The following is a 17,314-nucleotide window of genomic DNA, read 5'->3' as shown; positions in this document are numbered from 1 at the left end:
ATGGGAGAATAGCAGCCTGCATTGCTGCGAAAGGTGGATATACTCTGTACTAGTGCCGACATTGTGCATGCTCTCTTGCCTGTGTCTATGTGCCTGTGGTTCTGTCAGTGTGATCATGTGATGTATCTGACCCCAGGAATGTGTCAATAAAGTTTCCCCTTCCTGGGACAATGAATTCACGGTGTTCTTATTTCAATTTCCAGGAGTGTATATGACATGGTCACACGTATAGAAAAGATTTTCTCGGAAACCTAATTCATACTCATGGTAAACTCCTCACAGATTGTAAAACGCCCCAAAAACATCAGAAAACCACCTCGGATCGTATAGTCCCTACAAATCACAGTCGCATGTTTATCCACTTGGAAGTCAGTAGAAAAAGCTGAACGATTCACGTGCTGGCGCGCTACCGTTTGAACATGATTACTGCTCATGGCTTACAGCTCGTAAATATTTCAAAAACGTTACGATTCAATTCAAAGAGCTGCTGATGAAAATTTATTTATTAATCCACATGTTTCGCTCCACAGGCTATCACTAAGCATCATTAGTATTTACAACAGCTTACAATGCGAAATAAAGTCTAAGGAATCATGGTCTCTTGTATTAATTGATGCTGTTGCTTTTGTACCGACTTCCAAGCTATTGTAAATAGTTTTATGACACCTGATAATGGTCTGTGTAGCCAAAAATGACTATATAGTAAAGAAATTTTTGTCAGCCGCTCTTGGCGGTGAACCATGACGATCTACAAATGCCAACTAGAGCTAACTCTACACATTTATTCACCACTTCCTCCCCCCCCCCCCCTCCCCACACACGCACTTAATTACCAAACTTACTCTTACTTGATGCCTCTGGATGTATCGTATCAAACTATTCATCCTTTCAGTCATGTTGTGCCATAAATTTCTTTCCTCGCCATTACGTCTTCGTTAGTTATTCGCTTCTATCGTAAGCATCATTCTGTAGTACATATTTCAAAAGCTGCTCTTTCCGTCCGTACCGTTTATTGTCCACGTTTCACTCCCGCCCAAGACTACACTCGCGACAAATACTTTCAGAAAAAATCCTAAAACTTAAATCTATAACTGATTTTAACAAATTCGTCTATTTCGGATTTTTTTTGTTACTACTGTCAGCCTATATTTTATACACTCTATACTTCGGCCATCATCAGTCATTTTATTACTCACATAAAAAATATTTGGTACGTAGGACATGCGCAGCCTGAAAATGGGATTTTAAAATCCCGAAACCAATAGTGGTTTGAATAAATAAGTAATACAGCTGAAGCAGATTTCTCTAAATTAATTATCAAATGAAAGAACTCATTTTCTACTCTAGATCCTTCCGTATCGCCTCGTTAAATCCGATTGCATTCAAATACCCTCGTTTCGTATTTGTTAATATTCATCCCATAAACTCTTTTCAAGGCACTGTCACTCCACTTCAACAGATCTTCCTTGTTATTCACCGTCTCTGACAGTATCATGTCATCGGGAGATCTTAATGTCATTATTTCTTTTCCATTAACTTTCATTACCTTTAGAAATTTCTATTCAGTTTCCTTTATAGCTTCCTCAACGTCTGTACTTTCTAATTTGTCCTACCTTTCAATTTCAACAGACTCCAGCTGCACATCCAACTCGACTTCATTTTGTTTGATTTCTGGTTTTCCCAAGTCTGATTCATTTTTTCCTAGTTATAGTACCTTGTACCAGCAGATTTCAACCATAAAATGAACCTGATGGAGCCCGAGGCAGTCTATTCTTAGGTCCTCTTCCGTTGCCCATCTTATGCAACCTGGAGGTTTAGGCATCTGAAGTTCTTTATACTTTTCGGCGCCACCTTCAGTTTTAAAGATCAGATTGTTCTTGTTCCTCTTACTCCATATTATTTCTTCATTTAATCCGAACTCTGTGCCCAATAAATCCGTTTCATCTCGTTAGTTTTCGTAAGTGATGCATTCTTTCCGGCAGAAAATGCAACGCCTGAAAACCTCATCTTTACGTATTTCGCCCATGCATATTTTCCGTGTTGCGAATTTTTCTTCGAGTCTTCTATTGCCTCTTCAACACACAAATTAAGCATTACACTTGCTAAAGCGCGATTAAATCTTAAACTTTTCGATCTCTAGTTTAAATTCATTGACTATCCATTATTTCCTCTATCATCTCTCAGGTTCCATGGTCCTCAGAATTTCGATCTTTATTTATCCTATTTTACCCCCTTGTCTAACTGCTGCATCAAGTAATCTTGTTATTCACAGCCATCATCATCATCATCATCATCATCATCATTTAAGACTGATTATGCCTTTCTGCGTTCAGTCTGGAGCATAGTCCCCCTTATAAAATTCCTCCATGATCCCCTATTCAGTGCTAACATTGATGCCTCTTCTGATCTTAAGCCTATCACTTCATAAAAGGTTCACAGCCAAATTTACAAAAAAGTAAACTTGAAGAAATATATATATATAGGACCGACTTGGTTGAACGATCAAGTATGTAACTTGTGATAATAATATGAGAGTTATTCTTGGAGATATTATGGTTGTCGGTATAATCCTGCTTAGGACACTCGCTCAGAAGTCATATAGCCGTATATAAACAGATCTAAGTCGGCAATGAAATGTGGGCTATATTAAGAATGTGGCACCTCATTATACGGTACGGGATCTAAGCCGGACGTCCTTCTGAAGCGACAGCACTGTGGCGATGAATCTTAGTGAAGCCATTGCCGACGCTGGACTAATAATACTTGATTTACGACACAAAAGTACATGATTAAATACTCGGTACTAAACGGAAGAATGTATTTTTCATCAGGATTTCCAGGTGTTTATATTTATGCATGGCGAACGGCCTTGACGCAGTGGCAACACCGGTTCCCGTCAAATCACCGAAGTTGTTGGACTTGGATGGTACTTGATTAAGTGGCCGTCCAGGTCTTCCGAGGGCTGCTGGCAAGCGGGATGCGCTCAGCCCTTGTGAGGTCAATTGAGGAGCTACTAGTAGCGGCTGCGGTCACGAAAACTGACAACTGCCGGAAGAGCGGTGTGCTGACCACATGCCCTTCAAATTCGCATCCAGTGATGTATCGGCTAAAAATCACACGGCGGTCGGTCGCTACCGTTGGGCCTTCAGAGGCCTGTTCGACGGGGTTTATATTTCGGCATGGTCCCTGTAGGGCTTCGTTGTCTCTCTGTTCAATTTTAAATTGTTTCTCATATGAAGTAACATACCTAAACTTATAGTGTTGGAACTGTTGAAGGCATGTGTCACTGCCTCTGTCCTATCGTTGGCTCGAAGACTACTGGGAAACGAGAACTGACTAAGTTATTTATTAGTTTGGCGAACGTGCCAACACTTTTCTGGAATACTTCCAGATAATAAAAGGGCAGAACGGTGACACTTTTTAGCAAGTGATGATTTGTATAGTTGCTTCTAAAGTAGTACCTACAGATAATTCTCAGTATACAGCGAGGCTCGGTGGCTAAGGAATTCAATCATCGATCAGTCACATGGATTTTTTTCTGTCACTTAGCGCTTACATCACCTCTGGCAATGATTTGTATGCGAGGAAAATGCCAAAACTACTCCGTGGTTTGGAGAACACGTTACACGGAAGGTTCCTCTGTATGTGGCTGGTTAAGTCAGTTCGAAGGCCGGAGGAAGGAAGGCAGGGCATACCGACTCCAATCGGACAGTGCCTTGTAAAGCAATGAGGTGTTCGAACTTCCATGCTGAGGACAAATTTCGGAGTATTCCTGCGCTAAATAAAATGTCGTGTGACTGGGGCCTCCCGTCGGGTAGACCGTTCGCCATGTGCAAGTCTTTCGATTTGACGCCACTTCGGCGACTTGTGCTTCGATGGGGATGAAATGATGATGATTAGGACAACACAACACCCAGTCCCTGAGTCGAGAAAAATCTCCAGGACTGGGAATCGAACCCGTGCCCTCAGGATTGACAATCTGTCGCGCTGACCACTCAGCTACCAGGGGCGGACTTCCGGCGGTAATAAGCCAAAACGTTACGACCACTGCCCAACGCGAGACGGAATGCCGGCTTGTTGGCGTTGCAGGCAGGTGACGCGGTATGAAGAGCTGACCAGAGAGGAATGATGAATCAATATAGCGTTGATACGGTCAACAAATGGGAAAACCCGTCAGCACACCCAACTTTTTCTATAATCTGCGACATAGTTGCCAATAAAAGCGTTGATCCAGTAAGAGTAGAATCTGTTTATTTTACTCCAGTCTAAAACAGCAAAAATATTGTCCTCAGACCATGGATTTCAGTCAGTCCCGACCATCTCCAGATCTGTTCAAAACATATATCTCGACGCTTACATTATATTAAGACTAGCTGAGTAGCTGGCGTTGCCCAGCTATATATTTATCCCAATCTTCTGTTAGTTCTTTCTGTGTTCCCCCTCTCTCTACCGAGCGAGGTGGCGCAGTGGTTAGACACTGGACTCGCATTCGGGAGGACGACGGTTCAATCCCGCGTCCGGCCATCCTGATTTAGGTTTTCCGTGATTTCCCTAAATCGCTCCAGGCAAATGCCGGGATGGTTCCTTTCAAAGGGCACGGCCGACTTCCTTCCCCATCCTTCCCTAATCTGATGAGACCGATGACCTCGCTGTCTGGTCTCCTTCCCCAAACCAACCAACCAACCTCTCTCTCTTGTCCGTCTCATTCTTCACCCCTTCTCTGTTAATCTCCTCTCGCTGTTCATATCCTTCCACCCCCTCTCCATGTTCATGTCCTCTTTCCTTTCTCTGTCCATCCCCTCCTCTCCCCTCTTCTCTTCCCTTTCTCTATCTATTTCCTCCCCCCTCTCTCTCTCTCTCTCTCTCTCTCTGCTCATCTCCTCCTCCCTCCTCCTCTTACCTCTTTCTCCCCGTGTATCTGTCCATCTTTACCTCTTTCCTTTCTCTGTCCATCTCCTCCTGTCACCTCTCTCTGTCCATGTTTAAGACGTCGCATCTCCTTACCAACTTGCTGTACAATTATATAATTTTGCAGCTGCATCCAGCGGTATATGTGGCTACTGTCAGCGAAATGTGTTACGAATTGATTTAGTAGTAAAGAAGCAATATAGTCATGCGTGATGCGGTAGATTTTTCCGATTCTCAGTGCTGATCACGGCATATCTCCTGAACTAATGGTCATATAGCGATATATTTTTGTGGCTGCATTCACCAGCATATGCGGATACTGTCTGTGAAACGCGTCGTGAATAGAGTTAGTAGTAACGAAGTAATAAATTTAAATGTCTTGAATGATGCGCCAGTTTTTCACGCATTTCAGTGTTTTGAGGTCACATATGCTGAACTATTTGTCTTACAACGGTATAATTTTGTTGGTACATTCAGTGGTATATGAGAATACTATCTGAGAAAAAGTATCTCGAATGCTGTTAGTAGTAAGGAAGCAATAAATTAAAACGTTGTGCTTCATGCTGCAGTTTTATAGCATGGACAGCGAAAATGTAGTAAGCGATAAACTTATTTCCTTTCATCATCTTGTGGGCGGTAGTCAGCGTGAAAAGTTTCGTAAATGTTTGAAATCATGTGGAAGGTTTGTTCCAACTCACTAAGTGCTCTCTTGCTCAAATACTGGATAACTAAAGTATGGCTATTGACACATCGTGGGCTACCCTGCTTTTTCACTCTCACCCCTTTGAATAGGTAGGTGTTCTTACACCTACAGCGACGATTTTCACAGTAAGTGATATGTAAACCACGTTGGGTTGAAACCGGTCCGGTGGTTTAGAAGGAGATATGGAGCGCATCCATTTTTATAATATTTACAGATATGTTTTAAACACGTTTGAAGATTGATGTACCTCTGGTATGATGCTGGAAAGATGGGTCAGAAACTTGCATGTATTAAAACTATTATTTTAGTATGGTTACTGCAAATAAAGGATTCCGACAGGATTACAAATAATAGTTTTAAAATCTGAAGATGGTTACTACTGACAGAAATTGAAGACAAAAATTTTCTGTGATCGTAGACTGGAACAGAATAAACAAATAAGTGATTTTTACAAAGGCCTCATTGTTACAATCCGGCACGTGGGAACGAGCATCTAGTCTGCATCTGTGAAACTGCTTGAAGGACGATGAAATTACTAGTATGCGACAAGATGTAGGATGACCACGGCTAATCACAAAAAAGCGGTCGGAGGCTTTCCCGCTCTGTAAATCAGGATAGGTGGCGAAGTGTGGCAGATGTGACGTCAGATTACAATGCTGGTGCAGGCAAAAGTGTTTCAGAGCAATTCGTTCGGCGCACATTGGTTAACATACGGCTCCGCAACAGAAGACTCCTACGAGTTCCAATACTGAACCAACGACACAGTCATTTGCGATCGCAGTTTGCACAAGATTATCCAATTTGGACCTTGGATCAATCTAAACGAGTCGCCTGGTCGTACCAGTCACGCTTCTTGTTCCATCTGGATACGACTCCATCCAGGCGAACGGTTGTTAGATTCGTTCATCGCCCCTGGTGCAGGCGGGTGAAGGCAGTGTTGTACTGTGAGGAACATTCACCTGCGCTTTTCTGAGACCTCTGGTAGCAATTGAAGCCACCGTGGCAGCCGTAGACTACGTGAACATTATTGCAGATCTCAGGCATCCCTCCATGTCTGACGTCTTCCCCAGCCGCCGTGGCAACTTCCGAAAGGATATCCGTCTGTGCCCCAAGGTCAAAATTTTGGTGCAGTGGTTCGAGGAACCTATACTGAACCCACGGCGCACTGCTGTTGTCAGCCAGTGTACTATTATTTATTTATTTATTTATTTTGGAATAAGCCCATTAGGACCATGCAGGGTGCTGTATTTAGAGGTACATATTTCTTTCATTCGCTTCCTTTGTCTCTTGAGATCATGTTGTTCCAGTCTCCTTCTCTGGTTTTTTCTCTTGGTCAGCTTCCAAATTGTCTATTTTGGACCTGAAGAACTCACGATTTGGACATCTTCTGGAATAATTCTTGACAATTTTCCATCAGTTTTCTGCTTTTCTCCTATGATAAAAAACTATTTGCTTTTAAGTCTGTCTGGGTTCGTTCTTGTAATGTTGGGTTGGGTTGTTGTGGGGGGAGGAGACCAGACAGCGAGGTCATCGGTCTCATCGGATTAGGGAAGGACGGGGAAGGAAGTCGGTCGTGCCCTTTCAAAGGAACCATCCTGACATCTGACTGGAGCGATTTAAGGAAATCACGGAAAACCTAAATCAGGATGCCCGGTCGCGGGATTGAACCGTCTTGTAATGTGTCCAACGCGCGTTTTCTAATGTCACTATGGATATTTGCGAATTGTTTGGTTTCCTGATTGTTTTGGAATCAGAATTGTTCGTCCTTAGGTTTCAGCCCAGAATTTTTCTTACGAATTTTCGTTCCATTTCAAATAAGTATTTCTGATCCGTATAGGCTTCCCTGTTTCATTGCTGTATTTCAGTGTCTTAGTTTTGTGTGCATGGAGGTACACTTCCTGTAGCAGATATTTTGGGAAACTCGGTATGCTCTTTCCATTTATTGACGTCTAATTTTTTTTTTTTTTTGTTTTTGTTTCGATTCCATTTTCCGGAATGGTTTCACTGACATACTTAAATTGTGGAACGCATTTAATTTTGCCATACCTCGTCTCCAACAAGTTTCATGCTTCTGTATTGAAGGTCATGTGCTCTGCCTTTTCAACAGGTATTTAGAGACCGATTTTTTCTGTAGTTACTTTCAAGAGTTCAGTCTGGATTTGGGTTGATGAAATCTCACGAGTTAATATTGCTAATTCGTCTGCAAATGCTAGGCTACCTATAGGTAACTAAGCTCTGCGTAAAGTGATTGGTTGGTTAATTTCTGTTTGCACCATTCTTGTGTCACTTTCACAAGGACACAGTCGAAAAACTATGGAGGCAGCCCGTTTCTTTGTCCTACTCGCGTTTTGATTTCAAAAGGATCTGAGAGTTCTCTCATGAGTTTAACCTTGGAATTCTTCGGAGTGTTACAATAATTATGTTCTTCATAGCATAACAGACGGTAGCTAAACATTTTTGAACATGAATTCAGTTTTAATACTGCTCTACGGACACCTCGCGTCTGTCCCTGTTAGCTAAAGAGCTAACTGCTGGAATTTTGCGTTAGTATCTTGCAATAGAAATGAAATTCGATTTCTTAGTCTACATAAACGTACTCAGTCTACAGTGAACACCACATGATCCTGAAGAAGATCCTATCAGAGGGGTCGAAACGTCGATTGTTTGAAGAAATATAACGCGGCCTAACAACCCAGAGGATTATAACTTCATTGAAAACGGCCTCGAAAGCCTGAAGACTTACATAAATGAATGAAGATTGGAACTTGGGTAAAACTTAACTGACGCATCGAAACTGGAAGTTTACCTTGGCGCCAGTTGTCAGTTGCCAATTCATGTGTTTATTAGCAGAGGTATCCTAGCGCAGCTCGCCGTTAGCCAATGCAGGAACAGAGGAGATAGCGACAACACCGTAACAAAGACCGTTTTGCGTCATTTGTGTCAACAGCAAAAGTCATATACAACTGTGCGGTGCGATTTTCGTCCTAGAATGACATAGCATCTCCAGCTGTAACGGGTATACGGGTTTCGGATTGCGCATCGCCCCACTGACGTCCTAAGTTGCCTGTTCGCGCCGGATGTGATATTTTTTGGTGAACTTTCGTGACAGGCTCCGACTATGTGCTCCCCTTCAACAACTTTGGGTGAATTGCGATAGCACATATATCTGAAAGGTAAATGAAAACTTCATTCCTGAACATAATTGTAAAAACAACGCCAAGGTTGTATGTTCATTGATGTGGAAGATACACGATTCTAAAATTGTAAAATTTGACGGTTCGTTTGCAGATCAAACCTCAATAATCCTACCATATTTTTATTATGTCTTTGTCCTTTTGTCCTGCATCGGCACAGGATTGTTTCGGTTATTGAGGCATTTGGCATGGTTAGTTTTAAGGGGTGGCTGGATGCCCTTCCTGTCGCCTTCCCGGAACCGCCCCCGGGCAAGTAAACACACTCTAGTTTTATTTTTAAGTTAAAATTCTCCAGAAATTCCTGTCATCACCCACGTGGAAGACATATTGTTATGAAATTAAATATATTATTCAAACATAAATCAAAATTTTGCTTTATAAAATCGTTTGAGAAGACAACGGAACCATCGTCTCGAGGTGACTACACTTGCTTCATTTCTGAAGATTCCTTCATGATGCTATAAATTTTAAATATATTGGTGTAAACAAAACGTTGGGTATAAAACTGCAGTGAAACTCATGTGCACTCTGATTGGTGCTCGATTATCCAATTACTTCGAAGCAGCCACGTATCATTCTGTGAGTGAACCGCAAGTTTTGTACACCTCAGCAGAGCGGGCTCAAAATAGTTCTCGCTAAATGCAAAATGAACGAGAGTGAACAAAGAATGCAAGAATAATCTTTCCTCGCGTGCAATGGTGGCGGCGGATACAGGACACAGCAAACCACTTAAGGCAGCTTCTGCTGGCTGATATAGGACGTCGCCCGCGTAATTAAGGTTGGTGGGCGCACGAAATATGGCAGCTATTTTGCGGTCCGGTGCGAGCGCAGCCACTGTGTGCTGCTAGCTAAAGCCCAAAATCCTGCACCGGCAACACGTTAGCATTATGGATGGCAATAGAGGCAGCATACCTCAATGTTTCTCCAGGGGACTTCCAGCGACTTGTTGAGTCCATGATACACTACTGGACATTAAAAATTGCTGCACCACGAAGATGACGTGCTACAGACGCGAAATTTAACCGTCAGGAAGAAGATGCCGTGATATGCAAATGATTGGCTTTTCAGAGCATTTACACAAGGTTGGCGCCGGTGGCGACACCTACAACGTGCTGACAAGAGGAAAGTTTCCAACGGATTTCTCATAAACAAAAAGCAGTTGACCGGCGTTGTCTAGTGAAACGTTGCTGTGATGCCTCGTGTAAGCAGGAGAAACGCGTACCATCACGTTTCCGACTTTGAGAAAGGTCGGATTGTAGCCTATCGCGATTGCGGTTTATCGTATCGCGACATTCGTGCTCGCATTCGTCGAGATCCAATGACTGTTAGCAGTATATGGAATCGTTGGGTTCAGGAGGGTAATACGCAACGCCGTGCTGGATCCTAACGGCCTTCTATCACTAGCAGTCGAGTTGACAGGCATCTTATCCTCATGGCTGTAACGGATCGTGCAGCAACGTCTCGATCCCTGAGTCAACAGATGGGAACGTTTGCAAGACAACAACCATCTGCACGAACAGTTCGACGACCTTTGCAGCACCTTGGACTATAAGCTTGGAGACCATGGCTGCGCTTACCCTTGGCGCTGCATCACAGACAGGAGCGCCTGCGATAGTGTACTCAACGACGAACCTGGGTGCACGAATGGCAAAACGTCACTTTTTCGGATGAATCCAGGCTCTGTTTACAGCAACACGATGGTGGCATCCGTGTTTGCGACATCGCGGTGAACGCACATTGGAAGCGTGTATTCGTCATCGCCATACTGGCGTATCATCCGGTGTGATGGTATGAGGTGCCATTGGTTACACGTCTCGGTCACCTCTTGTTCGCATTGACGGCACTTTGAACAGTGGACGTTACATTTCAGATGTGTTACGAACCGTTGCTCTACCCTTCATTCTATCCCTTAGAAATCCTACATTTCAGCAGGATAATGCACGACCGCGTGTTGCAAGTCCTGTACAGGCCTTTCTGTATACAGAAAATGTTCGACTGCTGCCCTGGCCAGCCCATTCTCCAGATCTCTCACCAATTGAAAAGTCTGGTCAATGGTGGCCGAGCAACTGGCTCGTCACAATACGCCAGTCACTACTCTTGATGAACTGTGGTATCGTGTTGAAGCTGCATGGGCAGCTGTACCTGTACACGCCATCCAGGCTCTGTTTGACTCAATGCCCGGGCGTATCAAGGCCGTTATTACGGCCAGAGTTGGTTATTCTGGGTACTGATTTCTCAGGATCTATGCACACAAATTGCGTGAAAATGTAATCACATGTCAGTTGTAGTATAATATATTTGTCCAATGAATACCCGTTTATCATCTGCATTTCTTCTTGGTGTAGCAGTTTTAATGGCCAGTAGTGTACATCGAGATGCTGCACTACACCGGGCCAAATTTAACTGCTAGTGCTTCCCGTTGCCCTGGGAACTGTTTTGGTTTAGTTATCCGGGCAGCGTTCGTGATGCTTCTGAAACACTCCACAATTACGATGATTGTGACTGCGTTAGTACTGCGTTAGAACTACGTCTGTACCGCAAGATACTAGTGCGGCAGACCGGCTTGTAAATTTTTTTGACCGATCCCTGTTGCTGTTAGCGTGACCCATAGTTGATTTCTCTGGTTATATATATATATATATATATATATATATATATATATATATATATATATATATATATATATATATATATATATATATATATATATATATATATATCTGGAGGCTGGTCTTCATACTGCAGACGGGTTGGTGAATGATCTTGTGTACTTTCAACTTATCCTACAGCGAGTATGCTCGCCCATCGGCTGCATTCGGTGTGTAGCAATTTATGAATACTTATAGCACGGCTACCTCTGAATTTATGTGTTCTTTTCTCAATATTTGTTTCGCCAGATTACCCCGACTCTCATGGTCTGTGGCTTCCCTTTCGTAAACTAATTTCTTACTAGGCTACGAAACACCTGCAGAAGAGGTGAAGTCCGATGCCTGGGACAGTAGATCCTCAGATGAGTGATGTACAGTATGTGATCAAAAGTATCCAGACACCCCCAAAAACCGAGCGAGGTGGCGCAGTGGTTAGACACTGGACTCGCATTCGGGAGGACGACGGTTCAATCCCGCGTCCGGCCATCCTGATTTAGGTTTTCCGTGATTTCTCTCAATCACTCCAGGCAAATGCCGGGATGGTTCCTCTGAAAGGGCACAGCCGACTTCCTTCCCCATCCTTCCCTAATCCGATGAGACCGATGACCTCACTGTCTGGTCTCCTTCCCCAAACAACCCAACCCAACACACCCCAAAACATAAGTTTCTCATATTAGGTGCATTGTGATGCCATCTACTACCACGTACGCCATATCAGTGACCTCGTCATTAGACATCGTGAGAGAGTAGAATGGGGCGCTCCGCGGAACTCACGGACTTCGAACGTGGTCAGGTGATCGGGTATGACTTGTGTCATACGTCTGTACGTGAGATTTCCACTCTCCTGCTCATCCATAGGTCCATTGTTCCGATGTGATAGTGAAGTGGAAACGTGAAGAGACACGTACGGCACAAAAGCGTACAGGCCGACCTCCTCTGTTGACTGACACAGACCGCCGCCATTGAAGAGGATCGTAATGTGTAACAGGCAGACATCTATCCAGACCATCACACACGAATTCCAAACTCCATCAGGATCCACTGAAAGTACTATGACAGTTAGGCAGGAGGTGATAAAACTTGGCCGGCCGAAGTGGCCGTGCAGTTAAAGGCGCTGCAGTCTGGAACCGCAAGACCGCTACGGTCGCAGGTTCGAATCCTGCCTCGGGCATGGATGTTTGTGATGTCCTTAGGTTAGTTAGGTTTAACTAGTTCTAAGTTCTAGGGGACTAATGACCTCAGCAGTTGAGTCCCATAGTGCTCAGAGCCATTGGAACCATTTGATAAAACTTGGATTTCATGGTCGAGCGGCTGCTCATAACCCACACATCACGTCAGTAAATTCCAAAGGACGCCTCGCTTGGTGCAAGGAGCGTAAACAGTGGAAAAACGTTGTGTGGAGTGACAAATTACGGTACATAATGTGGTGATCCGATGGCAGGGTGTGGGGTTGCGAATGCCCGGTGAGCGTCATCTGCCAGCGTGTGTAGTGCCAACAGTAAAACTCGGAGGCGGTGGTGTTATGGCTTGGTCGTGTTTTCCATGGAGGTGGGCTTGCACCCCTTATTGTTTTGCGTGGCACTATCACAGCACAGGTCTACATTGATATTGCTCAAAATGCGTGTGAAATCTTATAAGACTTAACTGCTAAGGTCATCAGCCCCTAAACTTAAACAATACTTAACCTTAATTATCCTAAGGACAAACACACACACCCATGCGCGAGGGAGGACTCGAACCTCCGCCGGGACCAGTCGCACAGTACATGATTTCAGCGACTTAAATTGATATTTTAAGCACCTTCTTGTTTCCCAATGTTGAAGAGCAATTCGGGGATGGCGACTGCACCTTTCAACACGATCGAGCACCTGTTCATAACGCACGGCCTGTGGCTCAGTGGTTACACGACAATAAATCCCTGTAATGGACTGGCCTGCGCAGAATCCTGACCTGAATCCTATAGAGCATCTTTGGCATGTTTTGGAACGCCGACTTGATTCCAGGCTTCACCAACCGACATCGATACCTCTCCTCAGTGAAGCACACCGTGAAGAATGGGCTGCCATTCCACAAGAAACCTTCCAGCAGATGATTGAACGTATGCCTGCAAGAGTAGAAGCTGTCATCAAGCCTAAGGTTGGGCCACCACCATACTGAATTCCAGAATTACCGATGGAGGGCGCCACGAAAGTGTAAGTCATTCTCAGCCAGGTGTCCGGATACTTTTGATCACATAGTGTACTAGGGAACATTGTCAGTCGGAATTCCACTGCTAATCTGCCACATTTACAGCCCCCAAGTCCGCCTGCTTAGCTGGGTGGTAACGTGCTTGCCTCGCATGCATTGGTGCCGCGTCCGATTCCCGACCGGGTCGGAGATTTTCTCCGCTCGTGGACTGGGTATTGTGCTGTCATCATTTCATCCTCGTCACCGGCCGCAAGTTGTCCAATGTCGCGCCGCATGAAATAACACTTGGCAGCCGACCCCGAGAGGGACATCCCGGTCACAATGCCATACGATCATTTCTACATCTGCATCTACATACATGCTCCGCAGTCCACCATACGGTGCGTGGCGGAGGGTACTACGTACCACAACTAGCATCTTCTCTCCCTGTTCCACTCCCAAACAGAACGAGGGAAAAATGACTGCCTATATGCCTCTGTACGAGCCCTATCTTTGTGGTCTTTCCGCGAAATGTAACTTGGTGGCAGTAAAATTGTACTGCAGTCAGCCAGAAATGCTGGTTCTCTAAATTTCCTCAGTAGCGTTTCACGAAGAGAACGCCTCCTTTCCTCCAAAGACTCCCACCCGAGTTCCTGAAGCATTTCCGTTACACTCGCGTGATGATCAAACCTACCAGTAACAAATCTAGCAGCGCGCATCTGAATTGCTTCTATGTCCTCCCTCAATCCGACCCGATAGGGATCCCAAACGCTCGAGCGGTACTCAAGAATAGGTCGTATTAGTGTTTTATAAGCGGTCTCCTTTACAGATGAACCACATCTTCCCAAAATTCTACCAATGAAACGAAGACGACTATCCGCCTTCCCCACAACTGCCATTACATGCTTGTCCCACTTCATACCGCTCTGCAATGTTACGCCCAAATATTTAATCGACGTGACACTACTAATGGAGTATTCAAACATTACGGCATTCCAGAATGAGATTTTCACTCTGCAGCAGAGTGTGCGCTGATATGAAACTTCCTGGCAGATTAAAACTGTGTGCCGGACCGAGACTCGAACTCCGGACCTTTGCCTTTCGCGGGCAAGTGCTCTACCAACTGAGCTATCCGAGCACGACTCACGGCCCGTCCTCACAGCTTTACTTCTGCCAGTACCTCGTCTCCTACCTTCCAAACTTTACAGAAGCGCTCCTGCGAACCTTGCAGAACTAGCACTCTTGAAACAAAGGATATTGCGGGGACATGGCTTTGGCACAGTTTGGGGGTTGTTTCCAGAATGAAATATTCACTCTGCAGCGGAGTGTGCGCTGATATGAAACTTCCTGGCAGATTAAAACTGTGTGCCGGACCAGGACTCGAACTCGGGACCTTTGCCTTTCGCGGGCAAGTGCTCTACCAACTGCAAGGTTCGCAGTAGAGCTTCTGTAAAGTTTGGAAGGTAGGAGACGAGGTACTGGCAGAAGTAAAGCTGTGAGGACGGGGCGTGAGTCGTGCTCGGGTAGCTCAGTTGGTAGAGCACTTGCCCGCGAAAGGCAAAGGTCCCGAGTTCGAGTCTCGGTCCGGCATACAGTTTTAATCTGCCAGGAAGTTTGATTACGGGTTTCTTTTTCCTATTCATCTGCATTAATTTACATTTATCTATATTTAGATTTAGCTGCCATTCTTTACACCAATCACAAGTCCTGTCCAAGTCATCTTGCATCCTCCTTCAGGGTACCTCGTACCAAAACTAGCATCTTCTCTCCCTGTTACACTCCCAAACAGAACGAAGGAAAAATGACTGCCTATATGCCTGTGTACGAGTCTCGAAAACACCCAAAACCCCAAACGCTACAGTAGGAGGCAAGTAAAATCGACGAAATCTAATATGGCATGTCCAGACTTCTTCATCTGTGCCGGCCGCGGTGGTCTCGCGGTTCTAGGCGCTCAGTCCGGAACCGCGCGACTGCTACGATCGCAGGTTCGAATCCTGCCTCGGGCATGGATGTGTGTGCTGTCCTTAGGTTAGTTAGGTTTAAGTAGTTCTAAGTTCTAGGGGACTGATGACCACAGATGTTAAGTCCCATAGTGCTCAGAGCCATTTGAACCAATCTTCATCTGTCGCCTGCCATTGTGTATCCGAGTGTTGCGAAAGACACCTCATCCTGGCTCTACCTGCTCTCCCTGTACGGATCCTTACTGCTCGGTGCTGGCGGCCGCTGCGGTGGATGCCGCGGCGGCCCCGTGAATCACGTGCTGAGGCTGCGTCCTCGGCCCGCGGGTCGAGGGGATCCGGCCGGCGGAAAGTAGCAGGACCGAGTGCCGTGTGGAGTGGGCCGGCCTTAGCGGAAGCCGGCGGAAGGTGAGGTGAGCCGGCGGCGATGGGCTGGACTACAGGCGCTGCCCCTGCCGTGCCACAAGGCCGGCGCCACATTTTTCGAGTGCAAATGCCGGGGTCGGCGCGGAGCAGCTGTCACCTCAAGCCGGAGTTACGGCGCGCGTCTGCAGTCTGGAAGCGGGAATGGCGTATCTCTGCGGCCTTAAGAGGTTCATGTTAGGGCCGGGTGTTTCCGGCCTTGCCACACTGCCGGGAACCGAAACCATACAAATTCTGTTTTTGTTAAGTCGTTTATTGAGAAGAGAACTTGTGTAACATAATAAATAATGCAATTAGTCGACGAAAGGAGGAAATACAGCGACAGAAATGAAACTGTTGCACCATCAGCACCTTCATATAATGGTTCTTTATTTATGTGACCATTACGGCACTCCAACCTCAGTTCTCGATACCAGGAATATCGTACTACTTTTCTGCGAAGTAACAGACACATTTTTGTGACAATATTCATATTTGGTTTTATTAATGTATAGGTACTCCGATGTATCGATATATTACAATGATATGGTTGTTGTGTGTATTCATTTCTGAGACCGTTTTGGCGCGAATGCGCACAGAGCAGTCTTTGTTTCACTTTGCAGAAGTTAAGTTGTTATTTCGCTTTGTAAAAGAACAGTCAAGTCTTGTGTTTGGTTAAAGTGGAAATTAAATATATGAAGATTGATACAAAACTGTTTTCTTGATGATGTGACAATTAAGAAGAAGTATATGTGAATTTACAAGAAGTTTAATAAAAATGTGGATCGTGAACACCAAGTCAAAAATTATTTCTACCATACCTTTGTTCTAATCTGGGATTGTTTGATCAGCCGGCCGGGGTGGCCGAGCGGTTCTGCGGTCGCAGGTTCGAATCCTGCCTCGGGCATGGGTGTGTGTGATGTGCTTAGGTTAGTTAGGTTTAAGTAGTTCTAAGTTCTAGGGGACTGATGACCTTAGAAGTTAATTCCCATAGTGCTCAGAGCCATTTGAACCATTTTTTGATTGATCATTAAGAATTTTCTGAAAAAACGCAGGTCTTAAAATATTGCTAAAATACAGATCTGGACCTTCTAGCAGTCAAAGTGGAATCACCCTAGAATCAGCAAGATGAGCCATAACAACTTCGACGCAATGTACGTGGGAATCCATTCAAGATAAGTGCCAAAATTAATGATTTTTTTACAGTGACTTCATTATTTCCATTCTGACGATACAATCCACAGTCAATAACTTTGTTGTTGCCCGATAAAGCGTACATATGCTCCGTGAGCAACATTATTATTCTGAAACTTCCTGGCAGATTAAAACTGTGTG

At 44.8% G+C, this 17,314-nt stretch overlaps 1 non-coding gene across 1 annotated transcript; it reads left to right on the top strand.

The window, feature by feature from the left end:
- The first annotated feature begins 15,135 nt into the window (after nt 1–15,135).
- Nucleotides 15,136–15,210, top strand: Trnas-cga (transfer RNA serine (anticodon CGA)). Its single transcript has one exon. It is a non-coding gene; the product is annotated as a tRNA-Ser (tRNA).
- Nucleotides 15,211–17,314: the final 2,104 nt, after the last annotated feature.

Source organism: Schistocerca nitens, chromosome 4, assembly GCF_023898315.1.
Source record: "Schistocerca nitens isolate TAMUIC-IGC-003100 chromosome 4, iqSchNite1.1, whole genome shotgun sequence".
NCBI classification, from domain to species: domain Eukaryota; kingdom Metazoa; phylum Arthropoda; class Insecta; order Orthoptera; family Acrididae; genus Schistocerca; species Schistocerca nitens.
The sequence above is the reverse complement of the archived record's forward strand: the minus strand, read 5'-3'. Positions and strand labels throughout refer to the sequence as shown.